Consider the following 13310-nt stretch of genomic DNA (forward strand, 5'->3'; position numbering starts at 1 on the left):
CCCAATAAACGAAATCTGTATTTTGATTTACTTTCTTTAACAGGGGAAGACCTCTTCCTTGTGTAAGATTTTCGGTACTTGAAAAATCTCTTTCTTTTGAATGTCTGAACAGCGGTTTTATAATACGTAAATACTTTAAACCCTTATTGCTCTTTATTGGTTTCTTTTGATCATAGTCTCTACGATGTGCGTTGGTTTCAAGCAACGCAACCTTATACGCTTGTTTATCCTGTTCTGTAACTAATGACAGATTAGGTGTCTTTTTTGTTAATAATTCCATAAAACCTGGAGTTTTTTCGAAATTAAGATTACCAATATGTAGACCATCTTCTTCATCTGACACTCGTGTAATACCCATCATAAGCTTTCCACGATCATATCTTAATCCAAAAGGAACATCTCGTATAACATCAGATGATAAAGACCACGATGATACATTTTTAAGTGGACTTGAATCCGACTCCAATGTTTTGAATGATTCATTACTAAAATTATTACTGCCGTATGAGTCGTTGACTGGAGTACTTAGGAGTGGGGGCTTAGGAGTAGCTTCATTTAAATCATCTTCGCTCGAACAATCGTAACTACTATCGCTATCGACTGATTCTTCTTTTTCAGTTTTAAAACTATTTTCAAAATCGTTTATATGGTCTTTCGCAGGCTTAGCTGCAATTTCCTTCAATGGTTTGGATATTGGTTCGAAAATAGTTTCTAAAATTTGTTCATTATTATTTTTAATATTCCTCATCATTTTCACTTTTTTCTTCACTGCAGATGCAGATTTTATGATTCGTTGTTTAAGGTCTTTTTCCATTTGGGATTGACTTCGGTGCTGTTTAGTATGCAAATGAAAGCCAAAATCCAATGATGTATTTAATATACTAATTCAATCGAGGACAATAAATGTATCAAATTTCATCCTATAACACCCATCATTCTTTTCACAGTCTTTATTAATCACAACATAACTGTATTGCTTTTTCCATACGTTAGAACACATTTCACGAAATTGTAACCAGGACATATCACATCCGACGTGTTCATCATAAACATGTCTTAAATTTATGTCATCTTGTTTAAACAGCACAATCAGATTCGTATTGTCTCTAATTAGTTGCTTTGGGATTTTAGTATATGTTTGATTTAAGTAAAAGCAATCTATATTTTTATGTCTACCCATAGAAAAGTAATCTCGAATGTTGTTTTGATTTTCGCAGGCTACGTCATCAAAAATGATTATGGAATTGGGCTTAGCATGGTGAGGACTCAAAATTTCTTCACTTTCAGCATAGTTTTCAAGTGTTACATTTGGTACCAATTGTAATACCTTTTTTAAGAAGGTATATTTTGGTTGATAAAGAGATTTTGAATAAATATATAAGTTATCAAAACGCACACCGTCTTCATGTAATAAAAGACCTATCACTAAATTTGTTTTTCCACAATTTGACGGACCGCAAACTATGCATCGAATTGAATTTGGTAATAGTTTACCGTGACGGTGAACTTTAGTCCCATTCGTAAGAGGACAAACATTATTTAGGTTCAACGAATGTTTCTGTTTAATAAATTTCATCACACATGTGTACTCCGGAGCCGTCTGTCATGTAATAAAGTCTGTAGTAAAATGAATTCTTCGAGGGCTGCTGACCTACGTATAAAGGTTAAAAATGATTCTAGAACGAAACATCAAAATAAAAAATTCAAAATAAACACAGGTGTGTAGATTTTCAATTGCTAGACTGTCGAATCAGATTGCCCGTTAAAAATTGTAAGTGATCGCCATCAGTCTAGATACGGAACAGTCGGAATAGCCTCGACATATCTATTTACCTCAACGCTCTAGCAAGGCTGGAGCAATCGGCTCAGGTTATGTCAAAGTATAGTAAGTAGATCTGGAAGGTATGTGTGATCGAATCATTGACTGGAATTATAAATATATTGGTTTTCTGTATGAAGTGATATAGGTATGTATCAAAATAATTATTGGGAATTTTAAATCGCTTGGAGCTCTGTTGATCGAACGGCGCGCGGCGGCGCCGTGAGATCAATGGAGCGAAAAGTGATTTAGAATGCCCAATAATAACCTACTGTAGTGTAATATTAAATAAATAAATAAATAAATAAATAAACGTGGTAAATAATGTATTTCTATCAATATCCCACTTCTGATGTGAGATAAAGGAAAAGGAAAACCAAAAAATATCTTGAATATCTATATATTTTTCAAAGTCACTCATACGAATAATTTTTAAATAGAATTATGACAATAAAGCAAAAGCTTAGACATTTATAAATCATTAAATCGAAAAAATTCAGTTATACGTAATAATAATGTAGAATTTATAAAGTAACTATTACGTCTTAAAAATATAGTAAGTTGTACATCATACCTGACAACACAATGAAGTGAACACAACCTGCTTCGCCGGCGACCAAACGTAGACTGACTGGTCGCAGCAAGTGCACGGACGGAGTGGCACGAATGGGAGTGGTGGGGGAACACCCACCACGTCGAACGTTTCAACGTTCCGTTCGATATATTTTTTAAATGTAAAATGTTAAATAATAATGATTTAAAATAATAAAATAGTATTCTCCCACAGATATACTAAGGTTACAAATGTAGGTCAGTGGCGGTATAATCAAATGTTTATACCGCCGTATTAGAGATCCCGAGATGTTGTCTTGAGCAGTAGCACAATCGGCCTTTAGTGATTGTATTATTTGGTCTACCTCAGCCTCGTCCGTACCCAAAAAAACAAAAGAGTCCCGGCAGGAGTTATCGCCCGCTGTCGGTGAAGGCTGAGAGTCCTGAGGGATTTTATTAGCTAGTAAGACACCAACACCTACAAAAAAAAGAATTTAAACTGTCTATGGAGTTTTGAATGGAGTCCCCTGTATCCAAAAGGGCTTCAGCGGTTTTGTTATTCTTTGTTCGATTTGTGACTTTGCCAATCACCTCCCAAAGACGCCTACCATCCGCGCCAGCCGCTCTGAATTGAGCTTTCTCGTAGTCTCTTTTTGCCATTTTTAATCGTGAATTACAAAAAATACGATATCTTTTATACGAAAGTTTCAAGATTTCATTATTTGGGGACTTTTTCAGTTTTCTGTGTAGACCATCTCTATGCCGCATACATTTTAATAGTCCTGACGTGATCCAGGGCTTCAGAGCTCTCTGTCTACGGGATGCCGTATAACTCTTTGTGCATGATTTTACGGCTTTACACAGGGGTTCTATTAAATAATTTGTAGCTACGTTAACGTCGGTGGTTGCATAGACCATTTCAAAGTTTATTTGTTTAATAGCTGAGTCTAAGCTTTCCTTATCAGTTTTTAGAGCTGAGTGACAAGGTACAGGATAGTTCATTGTTAGAGACAGAACTACAGCATAATGATCTGTGATGGTAGTGTCAAGAATAAGGGTTTTGGCCAGAAAATTTGTTTTTAAGATAGTGTGATCTATACAAGTACTACTGGCGGGACGAGTTACCAAGAAATGGCCTGGGTAGAAACCATGGTGAGCTATCAAATCCCGATAATCCAGAGAGTTTGTCTCAGTATTGCCTGAAAGTATATCTATATTAATATCTCCTGCTATGATGACATTTTTAGAGGCCGATAGACCTGTGAGTAAGTTATCAAATGAAACCTTGAAATTCTCGAGAGACACGAAAACAGGCGGTCTGTAGATGCCGATTATTGTCAGTTCCGAACCAATTTTAGCAACAATACAGTTAAAATCGGAAACCGATGGTTCATAAACTGTAACGTTCCGCAGAGTAGTACTTATGTAAATTACAATGCCATCGTTTTGATTATACGTGTTTGCTGAACTGTAGTGATGATATCCATTTAAAGTTGGTACATTTGGATTTGTAGATAACCAGCATTCTGTGAGTATAATCACATCATAAGTTATTTCCGTTCTTTGTAGAAGTGTGAGGAAACTAAGAATATTGGCACCTATACTGCGAATATTTTGTGTAATGAGGTTAAAAGTCTTTTTATTGTTTTGTATTAGAGTGACACAATCTTCAGGTGTACAGAAATGTGATTCAAATAATGCAGTCCTGTCAATGTCGCTCAAAAGATTATTTATGCCAATCACTTTTGATTCTTATTTTTAGAATGATGTCGAAGATTATAGATATGTGTGTGTATGTGTGTGTGTGTGTGTGTATGTGTGTGTGCGTGTGTGTGTGTGTGTGTTAAGTTTGGAAGAATTAGGCTTTGCTATGAGTGTGAAGGATGAGGGTATGTAAAAAATATCAGCAGTAATTGTGAGGCAGGAGATGGTCGGAATTAATGGTTCTTGTGTGATGTAATTGTAAATTGTGTTTTTTTCATGGTAGTGTTGTGCTTTTATGTGTGATTTGTTATAGTGTGGGGAACGTGTATTGTGAGGAAGTGATACTGTTATACCTATATTAAATTTAATACAATTGAGATAACGAACAAAATAGAAAATGAAAAACAACAATGAGAAACAGAAACATACTGAAACTAGTCATTTGTCTTTTACAGATAGGAGATCAGTTTCACTATTAATTTTATGAACCGAGGTTCCTTCTTTCTCTCGTAGGAAGACTGCGCCGTTTGACGTCCAGCAAAATAGATAATTGTTGGTTTTTGCATAGTCTCTAGCTAAATAGAAGGAGCATTCCATGGAAATCGGTAACAATGTTGAACTATACTTTTGGCTCTAATGAATATTTTGTAAATGTTAATTTAGAAGCTTATGGTATAACCATTGTGTATCCAAACATAATTAACAATAACTTTTAAAATCGTTATAAAAATAAGGTCGATTCCGAGGACAATATAGCAGTTGCGTAAAGTATGAAAATTACTCATAGTTCTATGTTAATTATAAACTTTTTGGAGAAATATACGGATCATCATACATTCTAAAAACATAGTTTATACTATCGTTTAATCATTTACTTACAAATTTTATATCCTGGGAGTTATTTCGTAAAAGTATTTGCAAAATAGACATCGCGTATCGATGGTGTCGGTTACGTGACGCAAAACACATAAAGTATCGTAAAAAATTAAACTTGAGGGTTGTTGTGTTGTAAATGTTAATTTATAAACACAGTTATTAGTCATCCTCAGTGTGAAATTGGTTTACTTGAAAAAAATCGTTCCTGTTTAAAACTATCAGGGTTTTTGTGTGTTGTCGGTTACGTGACGCGTAGGAAAGCAGCTTAGAAAAGTGTTGATATATTCTTGAAATGGATTCGCCAAACAAAAGTGCTTCAAGAATGCGCAAATTTCGCGAGAAAAAAAAGAAGATCTTGATTATAAAAAGAAGGAAAATGAGAGGATTAAGGAGCTTCAAAAGAAAAAAGGGGAACATATGATGAAAATGGAATTGGAAGAATTTCGGGAACGAAAGCGAAATGAAAAGAGACAGGAAAGAGTAAGAAGAAAACTCCAACAAATAGACTTGAACAGGTCTGATCTTTCGAAAGCATCAACTTCAAACAATTCTTCAATTTACCCCGAATGTAAAATTGGTTTTTCAAGATTTTGTAAAATATTTAAAATAAATTTATGTGTAAAATTTTATGGCATGCTTCCTCTGCTACCTAAAAAAGCACGGCAAACAGTTTTCCTGGAAATTTTCTGCGACTTCACATGGAAAGGAGTGATCGATGGGGTAGGTGGCAATGTGAAACGTTTGGTGCGACAAAATACAATGTCACAACGGCGAACAATACTGTTACATTACAAACAGCTGAAGAATTTGCGACTCTGGCTTCAAATTTAGTCCCAAACACAAAAATTATATACATTTCACAAGCAGAGATTGAATTAGAAATAGCAGAAAAACGTCCATGGGAAAAGGTAGACCCCATTGCAGGGATATCGCAGTTCCATGTTTTGAAATGTGATGGAGAAGTTATTAAAGGCCAAAAACATGCACTGGACACACAAGAAACAGTTTCCCTGCCAAAAATTACGAGATTTACATTTTAAATTCGTACGTGTCGCTTACGTGACAAACTTGTCGATTACCTGACGCAGCATTTTTTTTAGCAGTTAGATTTTTTTGGAGATGATAATCGTAAGAAGTATATTTTTTGTTGAAAATAAAAATGTGTACCTTATTCTTGTATTATGTTATTAAACCCTTTCCATATTATTAACTAGCTTTTGCCCGCGACTTCGTCCGCGTGGCGTGTTATATAAGAGAGAGATCTTTGTGTGTGTGGGAGTGCATATCAAATTTCAAGCATCTAACTTATGCAGTTTAGATTTTTTCATACAATTTTTTTCCCAATAACTCTCATTTTTCAAAATACAGCCAAAAATAAACTTTATATTTACTAAGGTATGCATGCATGCTAGATTGAATCAATTGATTGAATTGATTTTTTTTTAATTGATTGTTCATTGAGTTTTAATTTTAATACACACTTCCTCTCTTCCCTTCAACGTTGCTGTGCCCTACAGGGTCCATGTTTTAGTTCCTATGCCTATGTAACACCCCATTGTACTACATGGAATGCAATAAATAATTTAATTGAATTGAATTGAAAACATCTATCTTACGCGGTTTCGATTTTTTCATACAAATGTTTTTTTCCCGCTAACTCCCGTTTCCGTGGGAATTTTGCAATATCCTGTTGCAACTAAGGTTTAAGTTAACTAAAGTACCTGCATGCCAAATTTCAAGCGTCTAACTTAAGCGGTTTAGATTTTTCATACAAAAGGATTTTCCCGCTAATTTCCGTTCCCGTGGGAATTCCGGGAATTCCTTTCTTAGTGCACCTCTACGGTACCTAAGCTATGTCCCTTCCAAATTTCAAATGCCTACATTTAGCCGTTCAGGCTATGCGTTGATATGTCAGTCACTGAGTCAGTCAGTTTCTCCTTTTATTTAGATTTGATTTTTTCATACAAATGTTTTTTCCCGCTAACTACCGTTCCCGTGGGAATTTTGTAATATCCTGTTGCAACTAAGCTTTAAGTTTACTAAAGTACCTGCATGCCAAATTTCAAACGTCTAACTTGAGTGGTTTAGATTTTTCATACAAAAGGATTTTCCCGCTAATTCCCGTTCCCGTGGGAATTTCGGGAATTCCTTTCTTAGTACACCTCTACGGTGTCTAAGGTACCTGCGTGCCAAATTTTAAACATCTTACTTGAATGGTTTAGATTTTTCATACAAAAGGATTTTCCCGTCAATTCCCGTTCCCGTGGGAATTTCGGGAATTCCTTTCTTAGTGCACCTCCAAGGTACCTAAGGTACCTGCATGACAAATTTCAAACGTCTAACTTGAGTGGTTTAGATTTTTCATACAAAAGGATTTTCCCGCTAATTCCCGTTCTCGTGAGAATTTCGGGAATTCCTTTCTTAGTGCACCTCCACGGTACCTAAGGTATCTGCATGCTAAATTTCAAATGTCTAACTTGAGTGGTTTAGATTTTTCATACAAAAGGTATTTCCCGCTAATTCCCGTTCCTGTGAGAATTTTGGGAATTCCTTTCTTAGTGCACCTCTACGGTACCTATGGTACCTGCATGCCAAATTTCAAACGTCTAACTTGAGTGGTTTAGATTTTTCATACAAAAGGATTTTCCCGCTAATTCCCGTTCCCGTGGGAATTTCGGGAATTCCTTTCTTAGTACACCTCTACGGTATCTAAGGTAACTGCATGACAAATTTCAAACATCTAACTTGAATGGTTTAGATTTTTCATACAAAAATATTTTTCCGCTAATTCCCGTTCCCGTGGGAATTTCGGGAATTCCTTTCTTAGTGCTCCTCTACGTTATCTAAGGTACCTGCATGCCAAATTTCAAAAGTCTAACTTGAGTGGTTTAGATTTTTCATACAAAAGGATTTTCCCGCTAATTCCCGTTCCCGTAGGAATTTCGGGAATTCCTTTCTTAGTGCACCTCTACGGTATCTAAGGTACCTGCATGCCAAATTTCAAACGTCTAACTTGAGTGGTTTAGGTTTTTCATACAAAAGGATTTCCCTTCACTACTCTGCTCCTATTGATTGTAGCGTGATGAAAAGTATACTATGACCTGTCCAGGAGTGTGAAGAATAATTGTACCAAGTTTCATTAAAATCCGTCCAGTAGTTTTTGTTTCTATAAGGAACATACAGACAGACAGACAGACAGACAGACAGACAGACAGACAAAAATTTTACTGATTGCATTTTTGGCATCAGTATCGATCACTTATCACCCTCTGATAGTTATTTTGAAAAAATATTTAATGTACAGAATTGACCTCTCTACAGATTTATTATAAGTATAGATAATTTCGCTAAAATTTTCAAACTTACAGTCAGCTTTCAAAACGCGGTAGATTTGATGTCGCTTACGTGACGCTTTTTATTGTACTGGTAACTCAGCACATAGTGATATATAATAAAAGTATGTGGTATACCTTTATGAACCAACCATTTAGCTATAAGGAAATATCATTCATTACTCTCTATAGGTTACTGTTAAAGTTTTACAGACTGGTAAACTTTAAAAAAGGAGTACGAAATTGAATGTCGGTTACGTGACCATGGAATGCTCCAGAATAGCTTTTTTGCCCTAAAGGTGAGATGTTCCGCAATATAGATAGGTTTCGGAGGACCCTTTCGTCCAATCAGGCTTGAGTTAAATTTATTATCCTTGTTCTGCTTATTATACGATTTTAAACTACGTAGGATGTCGTCTTTAGTTTTTATCGACGAGAACTCCACTATTATCGGATTGTCTTCCTGTGTTGGTGCTTAGTCTGTACGTATCTTTTATATCGATTTCCTCAATCTCGATTCCAAGTTTGGAGGATATATCTTTAACGGTGTCACGCAAGTTTTGTTTTGACTCTGACTTATCAGACTTTGGGACATTACGAATTTCTAGGGATGTAATTCGAGACTTCCGTTCTTACGTTTCAATTCTGCTTTCTAGTGTGAGAATATATTTATTGGTTTCCTTTCTATGCACTTCTAGTTCCAATATCGTTTCCTTCACTTGTCTGTGTGCGTTGCTCCACTTATTGTTTCGCAGTTATTTAGATAGTAATAGATGACTCACGGTAATGCAGTGTAGTGAAGCCGTGTGAGTGCGGCGTAACAGTGGTAGGTGATAATCTACAACAGCGGAGTACCTCCTTCAGTTTTATGCACTCCTATTTTTCTTGGAGAATTTAAAAAGTTAAAGTGTAATTTAAATTTTGAATAAAATTGACGAGAGTTCAAGCAGGCGACCGATCACGTCGGAATCCAAGGGGGAAGGGGAAGGGGGAAGGGCCTCTATAGGAGGCCTAGAACCTTACTTATTCTAAGACAGACACAACTTAACTTAAGATGCAACATAAACACAAACAATTCACACTAAATCCCATCACTTTTAATAATAACAAAAAATACACTGTTTTCACTTTATATTTTATCTTTAAGTTTATGCCAACACCACTTATTCTAAATAGTTGTACAGAGCGACAATTTCACCAAGAAGGGTGCCACTGAAACGTAAATCTTTTCAAAATAATTCCAATGAAAGATAATTCAATAAAGAACAAGTGGGCCGTTAGGTAAAGTATCACTCTGTGACATGACCATAAGATAGCACTAGGTTTAAAATCACTGTCCGTACACCTGTAGGCACCTCACTTACTCGAGGACCTCCGACTATCAGGCCTACCTGAGGCGTCCCGGTATACCGTACAGGTGATGCGTTGAGGCCAGCTCAGGCCAGGGCGTGCTGGACGATGGCGGCGCAGCGGGCCAGCTGTGTACGCAGCTGGCGGGCTGCACGTCCACCGGTCAACCTCTTAGTCCTTCACCGGGCCTTATCCGGAGTGTTGGAAAAAGGAGAGGCGCGGCACATCCACATGCGCGCCGCACAAAGAAAAGCTTTGACGTACAAATCTACCAAGGCAAGCTCCGCCGTAATGAAGCTTGAAATAACTTGCAAACGCAGAAGAAAACAGTAGGAATCTTCATTCACAAAACATTGTTGAAATCATCTGATCCAATCATAAACTTCTTCTTACATTAAACTAGCAAAACTTTAGACTTTAAAAACTTGCAAAAACGTTAAGAACATTAAAACGTTTAAAAATTAAAAGGTTAAAACATTAAAAACGTTAAAAACTTTAAAACCCCATCTGCAACAAGGAATGGCAATGATTAGCATGTGGTTCAGCTGACAGCGTGGCAAGGCAACTAACGAGTGTAAAACAAAGAAAATAACTTACAGGTTCATCCGGGATAGTTGGGCATCGCTCGGATGAAACCTAAACCCACCCACTGGACCTTCGGCGATGGGATTTCAGTGATGTTGCTGAAAACAAGGACCTTGAGGTTATCACAAAGTTGGTGCAAAAATATGCACGAAGAATTGCGAGGACTCACCATCTCGGTTAAGTTGTTTATTTAAATTGAGACATCGGCTCTTGATGTCGCCGATAAATCGTGGCTTTTCATTTGCCCACATTACAGTTACGGCAGTGGAGTCTCCGGCGCGGCGCTCTCGCGACGTCCCCACTTTCCAAAAACCTGTCTGACACACGAACCAACAACGTTGTCAACCAAAATAAAAATCTACCAAACCATAGATTCGTTATCGATTCACTGACAACAAACGATCGACTTGTTTGATCCAAAACTTAAGCAAAATAAATCTTTAAATAAATGTTGCAGATAGTTTTTAGAATGCCTAATTTTGAAGAAAATTAAATAATTAAAAAATATTCGGGCCCATCGATAACCCTGCAGCGCCATCTGTGTTGTCCTTCGGGCGATATATAAAAACAACGTTATATCGTCAGAAACCACAAGATGTCGCTACAAGGCTCGTTGGTCCGAAATGCTTCGTTACAACGGATTACAGAAAATAAACAAAAATGAATGTATTACTCTTGATATATTCAACTTCAATGAATGACCTAATTAATCCAATGCTACGTACATACCTACATTAAAAAAAAAATACTAAAGGAAATAATAGTGAAGTTTTGTTGTAAAGGGTACAAGATAATTTATGTGTTGTTTTTACATTTTTTTTCTTATAGGCCACATAATATGGTGGTTTGGTATGTATGGTATCTTAGGATTTCGTATCAACAGTGGCTGCAAGCTGTCTTTGATCAAATTCAAATTCAAATTCAAATATTTATTGCATTCCATGTAGTACAATGGGGTGTTACATAGGCACAGGAACTAAAACATGGACCCTGTAGAGCACAGCAACGTTGAAGGGAAGAGAGGAAGTGTGTATTAAAATTAAAACTTATCATTTAAAAATTCGTCTACAGTATAATAGCTCTTTTTAATTAGCATTATTTTTAGATTTTTTATAAATAAATTAGTTTTAGTTTCATCTCTTAAGTACTTTGGGAGCTTATTATATATTTTAATGGACATTGCTAATGAGCTCGTGGCGTGTAATTTTAGCCTAGAATTTAGCAACATTAATTTGCCTTGTTGTCGAAGCGAATACGGTGTAGGAAAGTCACTTCGTTTTTTATAAAAGTGAGGGTATTTTTTAACAAATTTACATAGTTCCAATATGTAGATAGAAGGCAGTGTTAATACGCAAAGTTGATGAAAATGCGTTTTGCAAGATTCAGTTTGCTTAATGTTACCTATGATTCGTATATTTTTTTTCTGCTTAATAAATAATTTTGTTGCATTTGTACTGTAGCCCCAGAGAATGACACCGTAGCTCAACCATGCATGTGCATAAGCATAATATGTTACAAGTGCGGTTTCTCTATCAGTTGTTTTTTTTAATTTCTTTTCGTGCATACATAAATTTTGACAATTTGGATATAGTCTCTTGAATATGAATTTTCCAATTCACATGAGAGTCAATGTTTAGCCCAAGTAGACAGAAATCATCAACACATTCGATTTTTATGTTATTATAGGTGAGATCTATGTCTAGGTTACTTTTTTGGTGTGGTCTAAATATCATTAATTTTGTTTTTGAGTAGTTAATTTCTAGGTTATGGTCGCTTAACCAATTTGTAGTTTTGTCCAGTATTTCTTTAAGATGATTAGTTATAGTATTTCCATTTGAGCACGACGTTAGTAGGGAAATATCATCTGCAAACAGTATGCACGGTTCCTGCATTATTTTCGGGAGGTCGTTGATGTACAGGAGAAATAGCAAGCATCCAAGAACACTTCCCTGTGGAATAGACGCTCGCAAAGGCTGGACATCTGACCGTATTTTTTCTATTTCTCCTGTGTCCGTGTTAAAATATTCCACCTCTACATACTGCTCCCTATTTTGCAAATAAGATTCCATCCATTTATGAGCGATCCCGCGTATACCTACTTCATGCAATTTATTTAATAGTATTTTATGCTGTACTCTGTCATATGCTTTTGACAAGTCTAATAGCACGCCAACTGCGTATTTTTTATTATTTAAAATGTCTAAAACTTGTTGTATATATTTGAATACAGCCAGAGTTGTGCTGCGCCTCTTCCTAAAGCCATTTTGGCACTCATCTAAGATATTGAATTTTTCGGAGAAAGAAGAAATTCGATCACACATGGACTTTTCAAATATTTTTGCAACTATCGCCAAATATTTTTTGGCCGATAGTTATTCGGATCATCCTTACAATTTTTTTTTTATGAATGGGTTTGACTATGCTTTGTTTTAGTAAATGTGGAAAACATCATACTTCAAATGACTGGTTTACTAGCATACATAGAGGTAACACTAACTCTTCTGCACATTTTTTAATTAATATAGGAGGTATTTCGTCTATTCCGTAGCTATTCTTGTTCTTAAGGTTTTTTATAATTTTTAGCATTTCCGTGGTATCAACTGGACTAAGATACATAGAATTTTCTGTAGGATGAACTACAGGCCTACCCGTTGGTATCCTAAATTGGTTGTCGTGTTTTCTCAATCTTATATCGCCTTGTGTAATGAAATAGTTATTAAATTTATCTGCCACTAATTTTGGATCCGTGATTATATTGTTCTCTATTTTTAATTGTATATTGTGTTTTTCTCATGTTATTTTTTTATTCGTACGTTCGTTTATAATTGTCCACATAGTTCTAGTTTTGTTTGTCGATGTTCTTAGTCTTATTATTGCTTTTATTAACAAATATTTTTAAAAGCCTTTTATTTAAGCATGATACTTTTATACCACGTGTCAACCAACGTTTATTACACTTGGTTAGTGTGATTTTTCTGAAAGGGAAGCAATTATTTAAGGCATGTAGGAGAATTCTATTAAATGCAATGTAGTTTTGGTCCATTGTATTATTTATTGTTATAATATTTTGCCAATTTATGTCGATCAACTGT

This window comes from Pectinophora gossypiella, unplaced genomic scaffold (assembly GCF_024362695.1).
Source record: "Pectinophora gossypiella unplaced genomic scaffold, ilPecGoss1.1 Pgos_30, whole genome shotgun sequence".
NCBI lineage: Eukaryota > Metazoa > Arthropoda > Insecta > Lepidoptera > Gelechiidae > Pectinophora > Pectinophora gossypiella.